General features: G+C 34.9%; 1 long non-coding RNA gene across 5 annotated transcripts in view; it reads right to left on the bottom strand.

Annotated features, from left to right (window-relative positions):
* Window positions 1-15,164, bottom strand: part of LOC309654395 — a 44,202-nt gene extending 29,038 nt beyond the window's left edge. For 3 of the 5 annotated variants that reach the window (XR_014260213.1, XR_014260214.1, XR_014260216.1), the window contains exon 1: window positions 1,839-15,163. This is a non-coding gene — a long non-coding RNA (uncharacterized lncRNA). Of the gene's footprint in view, window positions 1-1,838 lie in introns of all 5 variants that reach the window. The other 2 variants (XR_014260212.1, XR_014260215.1) reach the window with 1 other exon arrangement.
* Between the last annotated feature and the right edge of the window lie 10,698 nt (window positions 15,165-25,862).

Raw genomic sequence — 25,862 nt, forward strand, 5'->3', positions numbered from 1 at the left:
GAGGGAAAGCGCGGTGTGGGGGGGGGGGAGGGGATGAATTGGGAGATTGGGATTGACATGTATACACTAATATGTATAAAATAGATAACTAGTAAGAACATGCTATATAAAAAATTAATTAAATAAAAATTTTTTTAAAAAGAATCTCTAACATCTCTCTATAGAATCATTTGCCTCCTTGAATTTACATTTTGCTAATCACCTACGTGGTTGCAAATATTGATTCATCAATATAATGTTTCATATCAGTTCCGTATTTATAAGGGGGCCATGGTTGGCCTTTTTTATTATATTTAACTATTTTTTAATATTACAGTTAACATCCTAAACAAACCACCAAAAACAAGACAAGAACTTTGACTACTTCTTACACTTAGAGCTCAAGATCATGCAAGGTGTTTAAGTTGGCTTGGTGTGCCCACTCTAAGAAGTACAAAGCAGAGAAGATGAAAAAAACACTGAGATATTATCTTCATTAATCCTTGTATTTCACCTTTCATTACATCAGTAATTTAGGTATTCATTAATTTGGGGTAATATTTATTGATATTTCCCTCAAGAAAATATCAAACTTGCCACTGAGCCAGAATAGGAATAATAATTATTACTTGTGCTTTCTATAGAACCATTAGCCAAAGAAATAACATAAAACCATGTCCTTCTTAATTGAATAAGTGTTTTTAACATATATTAACAGATTCTCTTACTTCATGACATATTATCATAATTGGACAATGCTTCACCCTCTTTACTTATTTGTATACAGTTGACCCTTGAACAACATGGGGTTTGAACTGCATGGGTCCATTTGTACATGGATTTTTTTCAATAAATATAGGACCTGTATTTTCATTTTAGGGATCTTTAAGTCAACTAAGTGTGGGAAAAATTTGTGTTTGATTAGAGATCACAACATGTGGTATCAAAAGAACCAGGGTTTGAGTCCTGATTCTATCCAAACTATTTAAGATTCCTAGCCTTGGGTGAGTCATTTATCAATTCCTTTGCTTCTGAAGCAGAGATAGCCTTACAAGGACTTTCGACTGCATGGGGTTACACCACGTGTTGTTCAAGGGTCAACTGTATTTACTGATTGATTCTTTCATTGATCCACCTATAATAACAGAATCAAATTCCATAACAAAAACTAAGAACAAGATCCTTGAATATTCCTAACATATGTCCACAGGATAATTTCTAACAGACGTATGGTACAGACTAGATTTCTTACTGGGTTGGACCTCAGAGTTCCAGACAAGTACTCATCATCCATGACTCATACCCCACCAGCATCACCATTGGTCCAGGATTGGCCCTCATTATCTTCAATCATGTCTGCATGTTTTTATTGATTAAGTAATCAATTCACTAATAATAATAAAATTAATGCCTGGAGGTCATAAAAACTTGAAACAAGATCCTTGAATATCTCTAACATTTCTCTATAGAATTACTTCCCACTGACAATATATATATATTTCATTAATTGGCCACAATGTTTTCTATATAGATTAATTAATACAATACTTTATATTGACCCCATTTTACTGTTTGAATGTGATAAAACCATGTCTTTATAGAGGGAGGTTTAAATCAACTGTGGCTCAAATTAAAATTGATAATACATTGTACATTAATTAATTAATTGAATAATTAACTGTGAAAATAAAATGGTCTTTCTTTTTTCTCCTTAATTGACCACAGATGTACTGAATTGGCCCACACATGATCTCCATTCATTTAATTTGTACATGTAGCCATTTATTCCCTTCCAATAACAGAGTTAACACCCATGACAAACCACCAAACCAGAAGCAATTACTTTGACTGTTACTTACGTAAGTTTCTATAGTCCTTAATTGAATCATTGCGCAATCATTCTGTAGAGTACAAAGCAAATATGAAAATATACAGATTAGATTAGGTAGATAGATAGACAGATAGATAGATAGATAGATAGTTAGGAGAGGCTAGATTCAGATTTTTCTAGTTGACTCCAAGTCAACAACTGATGAGGAATAAACCTTAGTGCTTGTTGTATATTAAAACTCTTCATGGTATATTGCTTGATTGATTGAATCAAGTATTAAATGTAACGAATATAATGAACACCTCTGAAAGCAACACCAGACAAAAGAATAAGAACTATGACTATTACACATGTCTGCTTGTGTGTCCCCTACCCAGTCAGGTAAGAGCTATAACAACTTTCTAAATGAACCTTTCTTGGAGAGAATTCGGTTAATCTGAGTCTTAGATTCAAGCACATTCTCAGCAACTGTCCATGCTTGTCCCACCTTTATATATGTAGGTATGTATATAGCTATACATGGAGTCATTTTATCTTCCATTTTTTTTAAAGTAATTGCACCAACAAGTCAGGAAGAGAAATCCTCTCTAAATATATTGACCATTTCAAAAATTAAGAGCCTAGGTCTAGTTTTTTTATCTAGAGAGCAATTGTTAGAACTGGATTAATCACTCTCCTTGTTTCATAACACATGGTCCTCACTGGGCCATGCGTTACCTTCTTTCAAGGAACTGATTAAAATATTAACTTATTCCTTGATACGTTTATAATAATAACATTAATACTTGTGACTCCACAGAAACAGAACAATATTAATGCCTGTCCATATGCTCATTAGGCACAGAAAAAAGATCAGATAATTTTTTCTTGTTCTTTTTTTTAATTAAAAAGTCGAAGATCATTGAATTAATCATAACTGGTCATGTGACATTCTCAACATAGGTCCAAGTATAAGCCCACTCTCAATTACGTAGTTATTTAATCAATAATTAATTTAAGTAAATGTTTTGCCCTTATCTTAATAAAACAAAAACCAACAACCCAACCCAGAAAAACAGCATGAGCTCTTACACCCATTTATTGAAATGCTCTTTACTCAAAATGGTCAGCTTTAATCAATTTATTTTACTGGAACTCAGTGCTTCAGAAATGTATTAATAATGATTTTTATATTACATATATTACATTACATTCTCCCATATTTGGACCAAGAATAAACCATTTTGTCCTTATTCATTTATACTTTCTCGATTTATTCATGCATTGATTTACTGAAAATACAATACTCAGAAACCCAAGCACAAGAACAAACTCTTGAATATTTTTAACTCCTTGAACAAGTTCATTTCCTGTAGAGATAACAAAGAGGAATGAATCTTTTTGTAATGGACCTCAGAGTTATAGGGTTTAATCAAAGTCCTTGACTTCAGACACCCCAGGGTACTCATCATCGATCCAGGCTAAGCAATCTTTTTCTTCATTTATACTGTTGTTCATTGATCCACCAAGAGTAATAACATCAATATCCATGAATTTAAAAAAAGCCAAGAACAAGACCCTTGAATATGACCAACATCTGTGTATAGGCTCTTTTCCCATAAACTAGATCTTTCTCAATAGATGAGATCTCTTTTTGTAGTGGTCCTCATTGAGGTATGTATGGATCAATTATCATCCTTGCTTTGTATCCTTCCTCTTCCAGCTCTCTTGCATCTTCCTAATCTAAATAATTCAACAAACACTAATGAAAAATTCACTCCAAGATCTTTTGACAAGATCTTTTGACTATTATTATTTTATTTTAGTCATTAGAATCCTTACCCACAAAGGTAACAGTCAAGATCTTCCTCAAAACAGACTGATTAAAGCAGCCATGGTCTTCATTCTGTGGAGTTAAATGCCAATGTTCAAAAGAATGAACAGTTGAGAATTAGATTGATTTAAAAGGACATTAGTTGCGTGGTACTACGTTAATCATTAAGTTGATTCAAGTGTCATTTTCATCACTGACCTGAGAACAGCACTCCTTTTTATTACTTGATTTAACTATTACTTTTAAATAATATAATGAATACTGTTGAATTCATCACTCAAAAATAAGAACTATGACTATTGCTCATATCTGTCTATAGACCCCTACCCACATAGGTAAGAGCCTAGATAATCTTTTTTTAATGGTCTCAATTTGTGTAGAAATGGTTGAATTTAAAATCTGTGATTCATGGCATAGTCTGACCAAGGTCTATGCTTGACCCTACTCATATTTTAATTCAATTGTTCATTGTTTTATTTATTCATTTATGGACTTATTCATGGAATACTCGATCATATATTCAAATATACAAACACACACACACACAAAGTGATAAACCCATGAACAACCCAGAATAGAAATGATCTTCATGTGCATGTCTATATGTTCATACCTAAACTAGGAAGAGAGGATTAGTAGTATACAAAAAGATTAGTCATTATTCTTGCTTCTTACTGAGCCATGTTTGCCTCCTTTTAGACTATTGACTGTGATTAGGATTTCATCTATTTACATGTAAGAATACATCAATATCTAGGAATTAACTAACATTAGATAGGAAACTTGAATAATATTTATTGTTGCCATATGTCTATTTCACTACACAGAGATTTAAAAACGAGATGCTTTTATTGTTTTTAATAAAACTCAGTGAACAGAGTTGGACTAATAATAACTCTTTTCATAAGGCACATTCTGAAGATGAGCTTTGCTCATTCTTTTTTCAATTAAATAATTATTTAATAAGCATTTATTTATGTAATTTTTCCCTTCTCTAAGTAAAAACAACCAACCAGCAAACAACCACCTACATCAAACAATAATTCTGAATCTTACATACATCTGTATACATATTCCTTCCAAAAGAGGGCAAACAGCCTTTATGTATATATTTCACTGGAATTTAGTGCTACGGAAACTTATAACAATAATCCATGTTTCATTACATACTCTCATAACTGGTCCAGGCCCAGCTTCCTTTATATTTACCCATCTTTACATTTCTTCATTTATTCATGCATTGATTTACTTATGAAAATCAATCTATACCCAGAAGGTGTGGACGCCTGTGATCAAGACACCTGAATATTCTGAACTTCTGCTATACACTCATTTCCATAAAGGAAAAAAAAGAGAAGGCCACTTTAAAATGATGGACCTCAGAGTTACAGATGGCTTTAATCAAAAGTTTTGATTCAGACACCCTCCAATCTCATCATTGGTCCAGGCTTGGCACTCTTTTTCTTTGTTATTTATACCTTCATTTTCCCATGAGTCACAGACTCCCAAAAACAGGATCCTTGATATAACTATGATAATTGTCTCTAGACTGATTTCTGACAGAGCTTTCAGACTAGATCTAAGTGTAGCCTTGCTTCATCTCAGTACCATCACAAAAAATGACCCAACATTGGGTCATGTTGATTTAATTCACCCAATTTTAAACATGCTGTATTGAACATCCAAAAACCACAATGGTACCCTACATCTAGAACACACACAATAAGTTCCACCTTCTAAGAGCTTCCTCTAAACAATTAATAGGCTGGATCTCTAACAATATGGAAATGTTTAAACCAACTGCAGTGCAGAAATAATATGAAATAGCAAATGGTTCTGAAAATTAATTAAATGCCTTTCATTTCTTTTTAAAATGAATCTCAGAGGTGCTGAAATGCGTTAATTCTACTCCTTGGCCCATAACACATTCTTCACTATTGGTCCATACTTGGTGTTCTTGGATTTGGTTTTTATGTATACAGCCTTTTTTTCTCTTGAACTACCTCAGTGACCACACATGAACAAACCATACAAACAAAAAACAGAAACTCTGACTGTTACTTACATTGCTCCTTACCTACAGAAGTAACAGCTAAGATCTTCATCATTGGACAACGACTGAATCCAACGTGGAGTGTTCATTCAGAAGGAAAAGGCAGATTTTTAAAAGAATGAAAAGTGTAAACTTAGATTTTTTAAATAGAAGTTAGTTCTGCATTACTAGATTAACCAGAAACATTGGTTTGTGTCACATTTTCATCAATCCATCCAACAGTGGTATCCTTGTCATCTATTGACTTAATTTTTAGTGTGAAATAAAATAATGAAGACTTTTTAAATGTTTTTATGAAGATGTTTTGATCTATCACCCAATATAAGAACTATAACTATTATTAATATTTGGCTATACCCCTACCTAATCGCAAAAAGGCCACATAATTTTTTTAATGGGGAAAACTTTTGCAAAATGTGATGAATTTAAATTCTTATTTCAAAAAACATTCTGACCCCTTGGTGCCATATACTTTAACTCATGTACTTATTGATTAATTTATTCACTCATTTATTTAATAATTCTAAGCATAATTTAATTATCTAGACTTTTTTTTTTAGGAAATACAAACTGATAGAGCCATCTGCTATTCAAAACTAAATACTATTACATGCATCTTTCTCTATCAGCAATGACCAAAATGGTAGCCACTAGCCACTTATAGCTTGAAATGTGCCTAGTGTTACTAAGGAACTAAATTTTTATTTTTGGCTGTTTGAATTTAAATGTTAACAGCAAGATGTGTTTAGAGAGTGGGGTCTATATGATCCTTCCTTAAAGATGGAGGGGCTCAGATCTTTTTTATTTAAGTGGATTTCTAGGCAATAAAACAGGATTAATCATGCTCCTTCACATATTACATATGCTCCTAACTGGCCCACAGTTTGTACTCTTTTAAATAATAGATTGAGATATGAAATTATGCTTTTACTCACTTATAATAATAGCACCAATATTGGTGAAGCCTAAGAACACTTGACAAAAATGCTGAGAGACACTAAATCTATCCATTTGATGATTACTCACAAAAATCATCAACAACATGCATTTACTTTTTTAAAAATAAAAATCAATGAACACAAGAGGATTCATAGTTAGTATATTCTCAAATCTCATGCTTAGACCTTTTGTATGTTTCAGTAACTATCTAATCATTTGTATTTTATTTTTCATTATTGATTATATTAAACTACTACTTATTAAATGTTATATTAATATGTTTATCATGATTTGTTATATTACTATTGAATATATTTATTATTATTATTGTACAGTTATGTAAATATTCTTAAAGTAAGACATACAACCAGAAACTCACCACCAACCAAGAACAACATTGATGTTCACATATATCTATGCTTCCAAAGGAGGAGTAGCCTTGGTCTATTTTATTGAACTCAAATTTTCAGAAATGTATTAACAATAATTTTTGGTTCATAAGCTCCTTTCGTAATTGGACAAGGTGTAGCCCTCCTCTTTATTTATACTTTATTTATTCATACATTTATTTACTTACAATAGTACAATCCATATTCATAAACAACAAAAGGTCAAGAACACAATCCTTGAATATTTCTGACTTCCTCTGTAAGCACATTTCCCAAAGATGCAACGGACCTCAGAGTTACAGACTGGGTTTAATCAAAATGTTATTCAGATGCCCCACGCATACTCATCATCGATCCAGACTTGGTATTCTGTGCCTTTGTTTGATATATTGTTCTTGACTTATTCATTGATTCATTAATAATAATACTGTCAATGTCCATTAATTAGGAAAATAAAACCAAGATCCTTGAAGATATGAATATGTCTGTGAACATTCACTTCCTACAGAGCTAGAGAAGTAGCTCTCTTTGTGCAATGCAGCCCAGCATTGAAAATATGAGTGAATCCATTTCCTTGCATCATATCAGTTTCATATTAGCCACTCGTCCATGCTTGGACCTCTTTCATTTAACATCCATATTTTAAAGATGAACAATGAACTTCCATTTTATACCACAACTAAGAAAAATGCAAAATTTTCCATTTTTGTATATTCTCCTCCTCAGTGGGTTCACAGTCTATAACAATACCAATGGAGAAGTTTATATCCACTGTGGTAAAAAAATTAAACGGAATATTAAAATTTTCTGAAAATGAGTGAAATGCCTTTCATCTTGTTGTCCTAATAAATTCAGTCATGCTGAAATGCTGAAATGGAGTAATCATAATTCTGAATTCCTAACACATTTTAATCATTGGTCAATGCATGACCACCTTGAATTGTTTGTGTATGTAGCCATTTATTCCTTCAAAACATCTCAGTGGATACCCATGACCAAGCCCCCCAAGTAGAACATGAACTTTATTACTTACATAGATCTCTTCTCTCTTTATCCAAAGAGGTAAAACTCAAGATCTTTGCCATGGGCTAATAATCAAATATGGTAGAGTTGTTCATTCTGAGCAGTAAAAAGCAAATTTTAAAAAGAATCAATCTACAATTACCCATTTTTAAAAATCAATAATCAGGTAACAATAATCCTTGGTTTGCTTTCCATTCTCAACATTTGGAAAGAGAGAGCTCTACTTTATATTTATTAACTTGTGCAATTTTTAAATTTTAAATAATACAATGAACACCACTGGATCTAGCAGTAAACAGAAGAAAAATAACTATAATTATTAAGAATATGTCTCCCTACTTACTACCCATGAAGAGCCAAGATCATCTTTTTTATTGAACTTTATTTGTGTGGCATTGGATACATGGGAGATTCAACTCATGGCACAATCTCACCAATGGTCCAAGCTTTACCCTACTTAATATATTTATTAATTCACTCACTAATTCCTTTATTTAATTACTCATGGAATAATAAGACCATCCCTTTATTTTTCTAAAAGAATTCCAAAAAGCTTAAACAATCATCAAACCAGAACTGAAACACTATTATTTACAAATGTCTATGTACACCATTGGAAAGGCCTATGACTCTTTATCTTCCTGTGGACATCAGTTGTGTAAAACATGATGAATCACAATCTTTACATCCAACTGCATGCTTTCCATTGAGGCAATACTGGCTGACATTTTTGAAAAATTGATTGAGATACAAATGTATACATTTGTTCACTTATAATTAAACTTCAATATCTGTGACCCACCCACACTGGATAAGCACCTTGAATAATATTTACATTTGTCCTAATGTCATTACCCAAAAGAATAGCAAACTGGTTCCTTTAATTTAAGTTTGTTTGTATGCAACATAAAATTGCATAAAAAGATTGAATTAATCACAAACGTGGTTGAATAAAAGAGTCTCATAATCATTCCATGCTTTCCCTCTCAATTACACAGTTTATTCAATCAACTATTTATGTAAATGTATTTCTCTTTCCTTAATAAAATGATCGACTGGCAACTCGCCTCCACACAAAACAAAAACATTGAGTTTTGTGTGCAAATGACCATATGCTCCTTACAAAAATGATAAGAGCCTTGACTATTAACTTACTGGGACTAAAAATCTCAAAATTGTTTTTGTAATTATCAATGTTTCATTACATGCTTTAAAAAGTAGTACACATATATCTCTCTTATTCCTCATTCACTGATATATTTCTTTATTCATAGGCTAAATTTATTCTAATTCATACCCCAAACCAAAAAGCCTGAGAATAAGGTGTTGTACGCGCATTTCCCACAAAGAGAATAATGAGATGTCTCTTCGCTTTGGACCTCAGAGTTGCAGATGGGCTTAATCAAAATTCTTGTTTCAGAAACCCCATGAGATTCATCACTGGTCCTTGCTAGAAAAATTTTTTTTCATTTATTGATTAATTTTCTGATGCACAAATAATAATACAATCACAAAATTCCAAAAACAAGATCCTTGAATTTTAGGTTCTCACCCTATAGAGCTAATAAACGACATTTCTTCTATAATGGAACTCAAACCTGCACATGTGGTGGGTGAACATCCCGGCTTTGTATCAAACCCACATTCAGCATTGCTTCCTGTGTGGCCCTCTTTTATTTAATTCATCTGTACGTCAAAGATGGTTCCATGAAAAATAATGAAACCACCATCTGAATCACCTCTGGGCTGCCCACAAAGAGTCATCAGCCCCTCTACCCATATGCAAATGGTGAAATCAACCATGGTAGAAAATAGAAAATAATATTAAACAGCTCGGAGAATAAATTAAATAACTTCTATCTCCTTTTAAAATGACCTCAGTTGTGCTGATTTAGATTAAACATAATTTGGGGTTTGTAACACATTCCCGTCATTGGTCCATAGTTGAAGTGTTTTATATATTTCATGTATGTAGTACATAATTATTACTTTGGAATTCTTCAGCTAACGCTCATGAATAAACCATTCAAACAAAGAATGTGAACCAAGGGACTTACTTATATTAGACTTTATGCTCCTTGCTTACGATAACAATTCTTTATTAAGTGATTAAATCAGCTGTCCTGTGTTCACTCTGGGGAGGAAAAAAGCAGATTTAGACTAGATTTCAATTTTTTAATGATTGTTAGTCAGGCAGAACTAGATAACAATAAACTTTGGCTCAAAAATGTAATTTTTTTACTAATCCAGTATTGAATTCTTAGTTATGAATAATATAATAAACATTATTAACTCCACCACCTAGCCCAAGATTAAGATCTGTAACAATTACAAATATCCAAGAATATAAACAGCTGTTAAGTACATGGTTAGTTAATAGATTATTGACTGATGCAAACACTTTTCCTTTTCCTAATTAAAAAATAGCAAACTACCAAAACTCAAAACATTGCCTCCCGACCACAGATACTCATATGTTCCATGTGAAAGAGGATTACAGACTAAACCTGTTCATTTTACTTCAGAATTGTATTAATATTAATACTTATTTTATTGCACTCTACTGATTGTTCCATGAGCAGATCTCTTCGTTTTTCAGAAGTACATTTCTTTCTTTATTCGTGCTCTGATTCACTTGCAATAATACAATCCATATCCATGAACCACAAAAGCCCAGGGACAAGTTTATTGCCTTTTCCTAACTTCTACTACTAGTTAATGTCTACAGAGAATATTTACTAGTTCTCTTTCCATAGTGGACCTCAAAGTTACACAGAGCGCTTAATCAAAGTTATTGACTCAGATACCTCCACCAATACCCATCATCGACCCAGGCATGTCTTTCTATTTCTTCATCTACTTATGTCTTCTTGAACTGATTCACTCGTTCATGAATTCATGAATAATTATACAATCAATAACCTTCGGTGATGCAAAACTAAGAACAAAAGCCTTAAATACAACCAAGATCTGTTCATTGCCCCTGTTCATGCAGAGCGAATAGACTCAGTCACTTTTCACTGTGAGGCTCTGTTTTACATGTAGGGGTTAATCAGCATGCTTGCTTCATATCAATCCCTTTCTTAAGATTAGTGCCCACCTGCTACTCTTTCACTTGATTTGGCCTTACATTAAAGCTAGTGTAATCAACAACCACAGACCTATCATCTTAGCCTACAACTGACAAAAATGACATCTGCCATCTTCCAAAGTACTCCAGCCTCAAAGAGTTAACAACTGAGGTCTTAATCAATGAAGAAATGGATTCAGCAAATGTGGCAAGAATATTAAGTAGGAAGTTAAACTGCTCTGAAAATATGTGAAATGCCCTCCATCACTTTAGTAATGGTCCTTAGTCGGGCCGAGTCAAATTAATCATAAATGTTAGTTTATGACACATTCCAATCATGGGCTGGTAACTGGCATTCCTTAATTTCATGTACTATTTAACTATTTATTTTATTGAAATAATTTAGTGGGATCCCATTAATAACTCCCATCGGAGCTTAGAACACCAACACTGATGTTTCCTTAGTTCGGTCTTTAAGCTCCTTAGTCTCAGAAGTAAGGGTCTTCACCTTTAGAGAATGATTAAATCAGATGTGTGGTGTTCATTCTATAAAGAAAAAAAAGAGCCTATTATTAAAAACTATAGAGTTAGCTTTTTTCAAATTGTTATAACACATTCTCATCGTTTTCCTAAGAATGGCACTCCTTTATTTACTTACTTAAATTTTACTATTAAATAATATGAATACCACTGAATTCATTATTCAACACAAAATTAAAACTACAATTAGAGATATCTGACTTTACCTGCTACTTACATAGGAAGAGCCAAGATCATCTTATTGGACTTACTTCTGCAGAATTGGACATATTTAATATGTTTCATGGTACAATCTCACCAATCCTCCACTATATGGACTTACGGATTCATTCACCTACTGATTTATTTTATTTTTCAGGGAATAATATTATCATGTCTTTATTTTTCTAAAGAAAACTCAAAATGGTTAGACACTAACCCAGAATCAAATTACTGGAACTTGGAAAGGTTCAGGTGTACCATTCAAAAAATAGAAGAGCTTAGAATTTTTCCTAGAATATCTGACTCAGAAAACAAGATGAATCAGTATCCTGATATCAAAACATGTGTTCTGAACTGGTCTGTGGTTTGCTGACTTCTTAAAAATAGATTGAGATATAAAATTATACCTTCTTTCTCTTATACAAACATATCAGTATCTGTGATCTTATCCACTAGACAAGAACACTGAACAAAATTTATGTCTATCTATGGTCATTGCCATTGAGAATAACAGACTTGCTTCTTTTTTTATTGTTTTAACAAAAATCAATGAAAAAAAGGATTGGATTAATTAGAAGTGTTGTCTTACCAAACATTCTCATCAGTGGTCTCTGGCTCTCAATTACGTGGTTATTTAAACAAGTATTTATACAAGTAAATGCATTTGCATTTCCTTAATACCACAACCAGTGAGCAACCCACCACCAACACAGAACAAAAACTGTTATATACAAATGACCATACATATACCACCTTCCAGAGCAGTAACAGTCTCTACTATTAATGTATAGTAAAGAGTCAGAGTCTCAGCTAGATTTTAATAACAATCCATGTTTCGTTACATTCCTTAATAATAGGTACATGACTTATTATATTTTTTAATTTATTGATACATTTTACCTATTTATGGGTCAACTTTATAATAAAAATACAATCCATCCCCAAGAACCACAAAAGTACAAACACAAGGTACCATGTGCTCATTTCCCACAGAGGGAATAATTTAACCATGTGTCTCTTTGCCATGGACCTCAGAAGTGCATATGGGTTTAATCAAAACTCCTGTTTCAGATACCCCATGGAACTCATCATCGATCCAGACACGTTGTTCTTTCTGTATTTACTTATTAATTGATCCATGAATAACAATACAATCATAAAACTCCAGGAACAAAATCTCCTTTTATAATGGACCTCAGAGAACATGTGTGATCAATCAACATCCATGCTTCATACTAAATCCACATTCACCATTGGTCCTTCTGGGTGCTTCTTTTATTTAGTTTGCCCATGTTTTAACGATGGTTCAATGAAAAGTGATGAAACCACCATCTTTAATCACTTCTCAAACACAGAGTCTTCCACGGGCTTGTGGGTTGCCACAGAGTTATCAGTCAGTGCTATACCAATACGAGAATGTTTAAGTCATTTGTGGAGGATCATATAATGTAATATTAAGTAGTTTTAAAAATGAACGAACAACTACTGAATTAGACTGCTGAATTAGACTAAACATAATTTTTGATTCATAACATATTCCCATCATTGGTCCATATTGGGGATTTTTATTTCCTTTATACACATTGATCCTTTTGAAATACCACTAAATATTTGTGAACAAATCATCCTACCCAAGGATAGGAACTTCAAGTCTTACTTACTTATTTTTCTCTAGGTTCTTAACTCACAGAGCTAACTGCCAAGATTTTGCTTCTTAGAAAATGAATAAGTGTGCTGTCCTGTGATCATTCTGTGGAGGAAGAAGGAGAATTAAACTAGAATTTAAGCGTATTTTAGTTACTTGGAGCTAGGTAGTTATAAACTTTGGTCCTTTTTAATTAATCCAGTATTCGACTTTTACTTTTAGATATTTTTAGTTATAGCCACTGTTGAATTCACACATAAGAATAAGAAAGATATTTATCAAAAATATCTTTATAGTTTAACAGTTTTAACAGAATAAAAGATAATTTTAATGGATGCTACTTTTGCACAATTAGGTACATTTAAATCTTTATTTGGGTACATTTAAATCCAATAAGGGGTTAATATCCAACATATACAAACAGCTCATACAACTCAACATAAAAAAAAAAAAAACTGATTAAAAATGAGCAGAAGAACTGAATAAGCATTCTTCCAAAGAGGAAAAGCAGGCAGCCAAGAGGCACATGAGAAGATGCTCAACATCGCTAATCATCAGGGAAATACAAATCAAAACCACAATGAGATACCACCTCACACCTGTCAGAATGGCCATCATGAAACATAACACAAATAACAAATGTTGGCAAGGATGTGGAGAAAAGGAAATGCTCATACACTGTTGGTAGGAATGTAAAATGTGGAAAACAGTACGGAGGTTTCTCAAAAACCTAAAAATAGAACTATCATATAATCCAGCAATTCCACTCCTGGGTATATATTCAGAAAAAAACCCACGAATTTGAAAAGATACATGCACCCCAATGTTCATAGCAGCATTATTTACAATTGCCAAGATATGGAAGCAACCTAAGTGTCCATGAACAGATGAATGGATAAAGAAGATGTGGTGTGTGTGTGTGTGTGTGTGTGTGTGTGTGTGTGTAATGGAATACTACTCAGCCATAAAAAAGAATGAAATAATGCCATTTGCAGCAACATGGATGGACCTAGAGATTATCATATTGATATTAAGTGAAGTCAGACAGAGAAAGAAAGTATGAATCTAACAAGTACAACCAATTAGTGAATATAACAAAAAAGAAGCAGACTAGCAGATACAGAGAACAAACTAGTGGTTATCAGTGGGGAAAGAAAAGGGGGAGGGGAAATATAGGGGTAAGGAATTACGAGGTACAAACTATTAGGTATAAAATAAGCTACAAGGATGGGTTGTATAACACGGGGAATATAGTCAATAGTTTATAGTAACAATAAATGGAGTATATAACCTTTAAAAATTGTGAATCACTATATTGTACCCCTGTAATTTTATATATTATATATCAACTATACTTCAGTTCAAAAAAAACGGAAAAGGAAAGCACCCATAATCTCATTTTAAAAAATTCTTAGGGGCTTCGGTCGGATCACAGGGAGAGGACTGGGGTTGGGGGCGTGAACACAGCCTGAAGGGGGCTAGTGCGCCACAGCTAGCCGGGAGGGAGTCCGGGAAAAGGTCTGGAGCTGCCAAAGAGACAAGAGACTCTTTCTTGCCTCTTTGTTTCGCGGCGCGCGAGGAGAGGGGATTCAGAGCACCGCCTAAACGAGCTCCAGAGACGGGTGCAAGCCGCGGCTATCAGCGTGGACCCCAGAGACAGGCATGAGACGCTAAGGCTGCTGCTGCCGCCACCAAGAAGCCTGTGTGCGAGCCCAGGTCACTCTCCACACCGCTCCTCCCGGGAGCCTGCACAGCCCGCCACTGTCAGGGTCACGTGATCCACGGACACCGTCCCCGGGAGAACGCATGGCGCGCCTCTGGCTGGTGCAACGTCACGACGCCTCTGCCGCCACAGCCTCGCCCCGCATCTGTACCCCTCCCTCCCCCCGGCCTGAGTGAGCCAGAGCCCCCGAATCAGCTGCTCCTTTAACCCCGTCCTGTCTGAGCAAAGAACAGACGCCCTCAGGCGACATAATGCAGAGGCGGGTCCAAATCCAAAGTTGAACCCTGGGAGCTGTGCGAACAAAGAAGAGAAAGGGAAATCTCTCCCAGCAGCCTCAGAAGCAGTGGATTAAAACTCCACAATCAATTTGATGTACCTGCATCTGTGGAATACCTGAATAGACAACGAATCATCCCAAATTGAGGAGGTGGACTTTGGGACCAAGATATATTATTTTTTCTTCTTTTGGTGAGTGTGTATGTGTATGCTTCTGTGTGAGATTTTGTCTGTATAGCTTTGCTTTCACCATTTGTCCTAGCATTCTGTCCGTCCGTTTTTGTTTTTGTTTTTGTTTTTTTTTACTTAAAAAATCTTTTTTCTTAATAATTATTTTTTATTTTAATAACTTTATTTTATTTTATCTTACTTTATTTTATTTTATTTTATCCTCTTTCTTTCTTTCTTTCTATTTTTTCTCCCTTTAATTCTGAGCCATGTGGATGAAACGCTCTTGGTGCTCCAGCCAGGAATCAGGGCTGTGCCTCTGAGGTGGGAGAGCCAACTTCAGGACACTGGTCCACAAGAGACCTCCCAGCTCCATGGAATACCAAACGGCGAAAACCTCCCAGAGATCTCCATCTCAACACCAAGACCCAGCTTCACTCAACGACCAGCAAGCTACAGTGCTGGACAACCTATGCCAAATAACTAGCAAGACAGGAACACAGCCCCATCCATTAGCAGAGAGGCTGCCTAAAATCATAATAAGGCCACAGACACCCCAAAACACACCACCAGACATTGATCTGCCCACCAGAAAGACAAGATCCAGCTTCATCCACCAGAACACAGGCACTAGTCCCCTCCACCAGGAAGCCTACACAACCCACTGAACCAACCTTAGCCACTGGGGACAGATACCAAAAACAATGGGAACTACAAACCTGCAGCCTGTGAAAAGGAGACCCCAAACACAGTAAGTTAAGCAAAATGAGAAGACAGAGAAATACACAGCAGATGAAGGAGCAAGGTAAAAACCCACCAGACTGAACAAATGAAGAGGAAATAGGCAGTCAACCTGAAAAAGAATTCAGAATAATGATAGTAAAGATGATCCAAAATCTTGGAAATAGAATAGACAAAATGCAAGAAACATTTAACAAGGATGTAGAAGAACTAAAGAGGAAACAAGCAATGATGACCAACACAATAAATGAAATTAAAAATACTCTAGAAGGGATCAATAGCAGAATAACAGAGGCAGAAGAATGGATAAGTGACCTGGAAGATAAAATAGTGGAAATAACTACTGCAGAGCAGAATAAAGAAAAAAGAATGAAAAGAACTGTGGACAGTCTCAGAGACCTCTGGGACAACATTAAACGCACCAACATTCGAATTACAGGGGTCCCAGAAGAAGAAGAGAAAAAGAAAGGGACTGAGAAAATATTTGAAGAGATTATAGTTGAAAACTTCCCTAATATGGGAAAGGAAATAGTTAATCAAGTCCTGGAAGCACAGAGAGTCCCATACAAGATAAATCCAAGGAGAAACATGCCAAGACACATATTAATCAAACTATCAAAAATTAAATACAAAGAAAAAATATTAAAAGCAGCAAGGGAAAAACAACAAATAACACACAAGGGAATCCCCATAAGGTTAACAGCTGAACTTTCAGCAGAAACTCTGCAAGCCAGAAGGGAGTGGCAGGACATATTTAAACTGATGAAGGAGAAAAACCTACAACCAAGATGACTCTACCCAGCAAGGATCTCATTCAGATTTGATGGAGAAATTAAAACCTTTACAGACAAGCAAAAGCTGAGAGAGTTCAGCACCACCAAACCAGCTTTGCAACAAATGCTAAAGGAACTTCTCTAGGCAAGAAACACAAGAGAAGGAAAACACTTACAATAACAAACCCAAACATTTAAGAAAATGGGAATAGGAACATACATATCGATAATTACCTTAAATGTAAATGGATTAAATGCTCCCACCAAAAGACACAGGCTGGCTGAATGGATACAAAAACAAGACCCATATATATGCTGTCTACAAGAGACCCACTTCAGACCTACAGACACATACAGACTGAAAGTGAGGGGATGGAAAAAGATATTCCATGCAAATGGAAATCAAAAGAAAGCTGGAGTAGCAATTCTCATATCAGACAAAATAGACTTTAAAATAAAGACTATTACAAGAGACAAAGAAGGACACTATATAATGATCAAGGGATCGATCCAAGAGGAAGGTATAACAATTGTAAATATTTATGCACTCAACATAGGAGCACCTCAATACATAAGGCAAATACTAACAGCCATAAAAGGGGAAATCGACAGAAACACAATCATAGTAGGGGACTTTAACACCCCACTTTCACCAATGGACAGATCATCCAAAATGAAAATAAATAAGGAAACACAAGCTTTAAATGATACATTAAACAAGATGGACTTAATTGATATTTATAGGACATTCCACCCAAAAACAACGGAATACACATTTTTCTCAAGTGCTCATGGAACATTCTCCAGGATATATCATATCTTGGGTCACAAATCAAGCCTTGGTAAATTTAAGAAAATTGATATCATATCAAGTATCTTTTCCGACCACAACGCTATGAGACTAGATATCAATTACAGGAAAAGATCTGTAAAAAATACAAACACATGGAGGCTACACAATACACTACTTAATAACGAAGTGATCACTGAAGAAATCAAAGGGGAAATCAAAAAATACCTAGAAACAAATGACAATGGAGACACAACGACCCAAAACCTATGGGACGCAGCACAAGCAGTGCTAAGAGGGAAGTTTATAGCAATACAAGCCTACCTCAAGAAACAGGAAACATCTCGAGTAAACAACCTAACCTTGCACCTAAAGCAATTAGAGAAAGAAGAACAAAAAAACCCCAAAGCCAGCAGAAGGAAAGAAATCATAAAGATTAGGTCAGAAATAAATGAAAAAGAAATGAAGGAAACAATAGCAAAAATCAATGAAACTAAAAGCTGGTTCTTTGAGAAGATAAACAAAATTGATAAACCATTAGCCAGACTCATCAAGAGAAAAAGGGAGAAGACTCAAATCAATAGAATTAGAAATGAAAAAGGAGAAGTAACCACTGACACTGCAGAAATACAAACGATCATGAGAGATTACTACAAGCAACTCTATGCCAATAAAATGGACAACCTGGAAGAAATGGACAGATTCTTAGAAATGCACAGACTGCCGAGACTGAACCAGGAAGAAATAGAAAATATGAACAGACCAATCACAAGCACTGAAATTGAAACTGAGATTAAAAACCTTCCAACAAACAAAAGCCCAGGACCAGATGGCTTCACAGGCGAATTCTATCAAACATTTAGAGAAGAGCTAACACCTATCCTTCTCAAACTCTTCCAAAATATTGCAGAGGGAGGAACACTCCCAAACTCATTCTACGAGGCCACCATCACCCTGATACCAAAACCAGACAAAGATGTCACAAAGAAAGAAAACTACAGGCCAATATCACTGATGAACATAGATGCAAAAATCCTCAACAAAATACTAGCAAACAGAATCCAACAGCACATTAAAAGGATCATACACCATGATCAAGTGGGGTTTATCCCAGGAATGCAAGGATTCTTCAACATACGCAAATCAATCAATGTGATACACCATATTAACAAATTGAAGGAGAAAAAACATATGATCATCTCAATAGATGCAGAGAAAGCTTTCGACAAAATTCAACACGCATTTATGATAAATGCTCCCACCAAAAGACACAGACTGGCTGAATGGATACAAAAACAAGACCCATATATATGCTGTCTACAAGAGACCCACTTCAGACCTAGGGACACATACGACTGAAAGTGAGGGGATGGAAAAAGATAGTCCATACAAATGGAAATCAAAAGAAAGCTGGAGTAGCAATTCTCATATCAGACAAAATAGACTTTAAAATAAAGACTATTACAAGAGACAAAGAAGGACACTACATAATGATCAAGGGATCGATCCAAGAAGAAGATATAACAATTATAAATATTTATGCACCCAACATAGGAGCACCTTAATACATAAGGCAAATACTAACAGCCATAAAAGGGGAAAGCGACAGTAACACAATCATATCAGGGGACTTTAACACCCCACTTTCACCAATGGACAGATCATCCAAAATGAAAATAAATAAGGAAACACAAGCTTTAAGTGATGCACTACACAAGATGGACTTAATTGATATTTATAGGACATTCCACCCAAAAACAACAGAATACACGTTTTTCTCAAGTGCTCATGGAACATTCTCCAGGATAGATCATATCTTGGGTCACAAATCAAGCCTTGGTAAATTTAAGAAAATTGAAATCGTATCAAGTATCTTTTCCGACCACAACGCTATGAGATTAGATATCAATTACAGGAAAAGATCTGTAAAAAATACAAACACATGGAGGCTAAACAATACACTACTTAATACCAAAGTGATCACTGAAGAAATCAAAGGGGAAATCAAAAAATACCTAGAAACAAATGACAATGGAGACACGACGACCCAAAACCTATGGGATGCAGCAAAAGCAGTTCTAAGAAGGAAGTTTATAGCAATACAATCCTACCTTAAGAAATAGGAAACATCTCAAATAAACAATCTAACCTTGCACCTAAAGCAATTAGAGAAAGAAGAACGAAAAAACCCCAAAGTTAGCAGAAGGAAAGAAATCATAAAGATCAGATCAGAAATAAATGAAAAAGAAATGAAGGAAACAATAGCAAAGATCAATAAAACTAAAAGCTGGTTCTTCGAGAAGATAAACAAAATTGATAAACCATTAGCCAGACTCATCAAGAAAAAAAGGGAGAAGACTCAAAGCAATAGAATTAGAAATGAAAAAGGAGAAGTAACAACTGACACTGCAGAAATACAACCGATCATGAGAGATTACTACAAGCAACTCTACGCCAATAAAATGGACAACCTGTAAGAAATGGACAAATTCTTAGAAATGCACAACCTGCCGAGACTGAACCAGGAAGAAATGGAAAATATGAACAGACCAATCACAAGCACTGAAATTGAAACTGCGATTAATAATCTTCCAACAAACAAAAGCCCAGGACCAGTTGGCTTCACAGGCGAATTCTATCAAACATTTAGAGAAGAGCTAACACCTATCCTTCTCAAACTCCTCCAAAATATAGCAGAGGGAGGAACACTCCCAAACTCATTCTACGAGGCCACCATCACCCTGATACCAAAACCAGACAAAGATGTCACAAAGAAAGAAAAATACAGGCCAATATCACTGATGAACATAGATGCAAAAATCCTCAACAAAATACTAGCAAACAGAATCCAACAGTACATTAAAAGGATCATACACCATTATCAAGTGGGGTTTATCCCAGGAATGCAAGGATTCTTCAATATACGCAAATCAATCAATGTGATACACCACATTAACAAATTGAAGGAGAAAAACCATATGATCATCTCAACAGATGCAGAGAAAGCTTTCAACAAAATTCAACACCCATTTATGATAAAAACCCTGCAGAAAGTAGGCATAGAGGGAAATTTCCTCAACATAATAAAGGCCATATATGACAAACCCACAGCCAACATTGTCCTCAATGGTGAAAAACTGAAACCATTTCCACTAAGATCAGGAACACGACAAGGTTGCCCATTCTCACCACTGTTATTCAACATAGTTTTGGAAGTTTTAGCCACAGCATTCAGAGAAGAAAAAGAAATCAAAGGAATCCAAATCGGAAAAGAAGAAGTAAAGCTGTCACTGTTTGCAGATGACATGATACCATACATAGAGAATCCTAAAGATGCTACCAGAAAACTACTAGAGCTAATCAATGAATTTGGTAAAGTAGCAGGATACAAAATTAATGCCCAGAAATCTCTTGCATTCCTATACACTACTGATGAAAAATCTGAAAGTGAAATTAAGAAAACACTCCCACTTACCATTGCAACAAAAAGAATAAAATATCTAGGAATAAACCTAGCTAAGGAGACAAAAGACCTGTATGCAGAAAATTATAAGACACTGATGAAAGAAATTAAAGATGGTACAAACAGATGGAGAGATATACCATGTTTTTGGATTGGAAGAATCAACATTGTGAAAATGACTATACTACCCAAAGCAATCTACAGATTCAATGCAATCCCTATCAAACTACCACTGGCATTTTTCACAGAATTAGAACAAAAAATTTCACAATTTGTATGGAAACACAAAAGACCCCCCAATAGCCAAAGCAATCTTGAGAACGAAAAACGGGGCTGGAGGAATCCGGCTCCCTGACTTCAGACTATACTACAAAGCTACAATAATCAAGATGGTATGGTACTGGCACAAAAACAGAAATATAGATCAATGGAACAGGATAGAAAGCCCAGAGATAAACCCACGCACATATGGTCAACTAATGTATGACAAAGGAGGCAAGCATATACAGTGGAGAAAAGACAGCCTCTTCAATAAGTGGTGCTGGGAAAACTGGACAGGTACATGTAAAAGAATGACATTAGAACACTCTTTAACACCATACACAAAAATAAACTCAAAATGGATTAAAGACCTAAATGTAAGGCCAGACACTATCAAACTCTTAGAGGAAAACAGGCAGAACACTCTATGACATAAATCACAGCAAGATCCTTTTTGACCAACCTCCTAGAGAAATGGAAATAAAACCAAAAATAAACAAATGGGACCTAATGAAACTTAAAAGCTTTTGCACAGCAAAGGAAACCATAAACAAGACAAAAAGACAACCCTCAGAAAGGGAGAAAATATTTGCAAATGAAGCAACTGACAAAGAATTAATCTCCAAAATTTACATGCAGCTCAATACCAAAAAAACAAATAACCCAATCCAAAAATGGGCAGAAGACCTAAATAGACATTTCTACAAAGAAGATATACAGATTTCCAACAAACACATAAAAGAATGCTCAACATCATTAATCATTAGAGAAATGCAAATCAAAACTACAACAAGATATCATCTCACACTGGTCAGAATGGCCATCATCAAAAAATCTAGAAACAATAAATGCTGGAGAGGGTGTGGAGAAAAGGGAACCCTCTTGCACTGTTGGTGGGAATGTAAATTGATACAGCCACTATGGAGAACAGTATGGAGGTTCCTTAAAAAACTAAAAAAAGAACTACCATACGACCCAGCAATCCCACTACTGGGCCTATACCCTGAGAAAACCATAATTCAAAGAGTCATGTACCAAAATGTTCATTGCAGCTCTATTTACAATAGCCAGGACATGGAAGCAACCTAGGTGTCCATCATCGGATGAATGGATAAAGAAGATGTGGCACATATATACAATGGAATATTACTCAGCCATAAAAAGAAACGAAATTGAGTTATTTGTAGTGAGGTGGATGGAGTTAGAGTCTGTCATACAGAGTGAAGTAAGTCAGAAAGAGAAAAACAAATACAATATGCTAACACATATATATGGAACCTAAGGGGGGAAAAAAAAAAAGGTCATGAAGAACCTAGTGGCAAGACTGGAATAAAGACACAGACCTACTATAGAATGGACTTGAGGATATGGGGAGGGGGAAGGGGAGGCTGTGACAAAGTGAGAGAGTGGCATGGACATATATACACTACCAAATGTAAAATAGATAGCTAGTGGGAAGCAACCGCATAGCACAGGGAGATCAGCTCGGTGCTTTGTGACCACCTAGAGGGATGGGATAGGGAGGGTGGGAGGGAGGGAGATGCAAGAGGGAAGAGATATGGGAACATATGTATATGTATAACTGATTCACTTCGTTATAAAGCAGAAACTAACACACCATTGTAAAGCAATTATACTCCAACCAAGAAAAAAAAAATTCTTATTTCACATTCTCAGTGATGACTCTGCTTGATTCAATTTTATATGTTCATTTATTTATTTACTTAACTACTCATGGAATGATTAAATCATATGCTCATTATATGAAGAAAGTCAAAATGGTAAACCAGCCAGTAATCCAGAACAGAAATATTATATGCAATGAATTATATGTCCCTTATCAAAAACGGGAGTAGGCTAGGAAATTTTTCTTTTTATAAACATCAGTAGCAAAAACCCAAACTTACAATTATCACTGTCTCATAAAACATGGTCTTCCAATGATCTGTGCTTTCTCTTATTTTAAAGAATTAAGATAGGATTTTATTTATTCATTCAATTATAACAATACATCAATATCTATGAATGCAAAGACACTAGAAATAAATCCTTAATGATACAAACATCTGTCTATCCACTTGTTAGTCACAGACATAACTGACTAGATCACGTTTGGGCTGTTCATAAAATTTAGAGAACACAGTCTGTTCAATCCTAATGTTTCTTATATGACCTGTCATCAACATATGTCCATAACTGCTTCTCATTCAATGAGCTTCTCATTCATTTATGGTAATGTTTCCTGTTTCAAAAACACCAAGAAAACAAAAAACAAAAAAATGGATGCAGCAAAAACAGTGCTTGGAGGGCGATTTATAGCATTGAATGCGTACATTAGAAAAGAAGACCTAAGTGTTTGCTGACAGATGAATGGATAAAGAAATTGTGGTATATATATATATTGTAATATTTTTCAGCCTTAAAGGAGGACATCCTGTCTTTTGCAACAACATGGATGAACATGGAGGACATTATGCTAAGTGAAATAAGCCAGATACAGAAAGAAAAATGCAGAATGATCTCACACATGGAACCTAAAAAAGGTGAATTCATAGAAGCAGAGACTAGACTAGTGGTTACCAGGAGCAGGGAGGTGGAGGAAATAGAAAGATGTTGGTCAAAGGTACAAAGCTGCTATTATGTAAGGTAGGTAAGTTCCAGAAATCTAATGTACAGCATGGTGACCATAGTTAATAAATATATTGTATACTGGAAATTTGCTAAGAGAGTAGTTTCAGATGCTCTTATCACAAAAACAAAAAAGCAAAAAACAAAAAGTTAAGTGTGTGAGATGAATATGTTAATTAGCTTGTCTGTGGTAATTATTTCTCTCTCTCTATATATATATACATCAAAACATCATGTTGTACATCTTAAATATATACAATTTTTATTTAAAGAAAAAAAGAAATATGTAAAATCAGTAATCTAAGTTTCTGCCTTAGAAAACTAGGAAAAGAAAAACAAACTAAATCCAGAGTAAGCAGAAAAAAAGACATAATAAAAATTAAAGCAGAATCAATGAAATTGAAAACAGAGAATCAACAGAGAAAAATCAATGAAACCAAAAGCTATTTATTTTAAAAGATCAATAAAAGCAGTAAGCTACTAGCCATGCTAAGAAAAAAAATAAGAGGACACAAATTACTATTATGCGAAGTCTGAGGAGAAAGCACTACAGATCCCTGGGACATTAGAAGAATAGTCACAGAATACTGTGAACAACTCTATGCCCACAAATTTGATAACCTAGATGAAATAGACTAGTTCCTCAAAAGACACAATTTGCTAAAATCCAAACAAGAAGAAATAGACAATATGAATAGGCTTATATCCATTAAAGAAATAGATCTATGATTAATAACCTTCCAAAACAGAAAGCACCACACCCAGGTGGGTTCTCTGGTGAATGTTACCAAATATTTAAGGAAAAAATTATAACAGTTCTCTTAAAGCTTTATTTATTTATTTATTTATTTAACATCTTTATTGGAGTATAATTGCTTTACAATGGTGTGTTTGTTAGTTTCTGCTTTATAACAAAGTGAATCAGTTATACATATACATATGTCCCCATATCTCTTCCCTCTTGCATTTCCCTCCCTCCCATCCTCCTTATCCCACCCCTCTAGGTGGTCACAAAGCACCAAGCTGATCTCCTTGTGCTATGCGGTTGCTTCCTACTAGCTATCTATTTTACGTTTGGTAGTGTATATATGTCCATGCCACTCTCTCACTTTGTCACAGCTTACCCTTCCCCCTCCCCGTATCCTCAAGTCCATTCTCTAGTAGGTCTGCATCTTTATTCCCATCTTGTCCCTAGGTTCTTCATGACCTTTTTTTTTTTAGATTCCATATATATGTGTTAGCATACAGTATTTGTTTTTCTCTTTCTGACTTACTTCACTCTGTATGACAGTCTCTAGGTCCATCCACCTCACTACAAATAACTCAGTTTTGTTCCTTTTTATGGCTGAGTAATATTCCATTGTATATATGTGCCACATCTTCTTTATCCATTCATCCGATGATGGACACTTAGGTTGCTTCCATGTCCTGGCTATTGTAAATAGAGCTGCAATGAACATTTTGGTACATGACTCTTTTTGAATTATGGTTTTCTCAGGGTATATGCCCAGTAGTGGGATTGCTGGGTCATATGGTAGTTCTATTTTTAGTTTTTT

Source organism: Balaenoptera physalus (assembly GCF_965194825.1).
Source record: "Balaenoptera physalus genome assembly, chromosome: 2".
Classification (NCBI taxonomy): domain Eukaryota; kingdom Metazoa; phylum Chordata; class Mammalia; order Artiodactyla; family Balaenopteridae; genus Balaenoptera; species Balaenoptera physalus.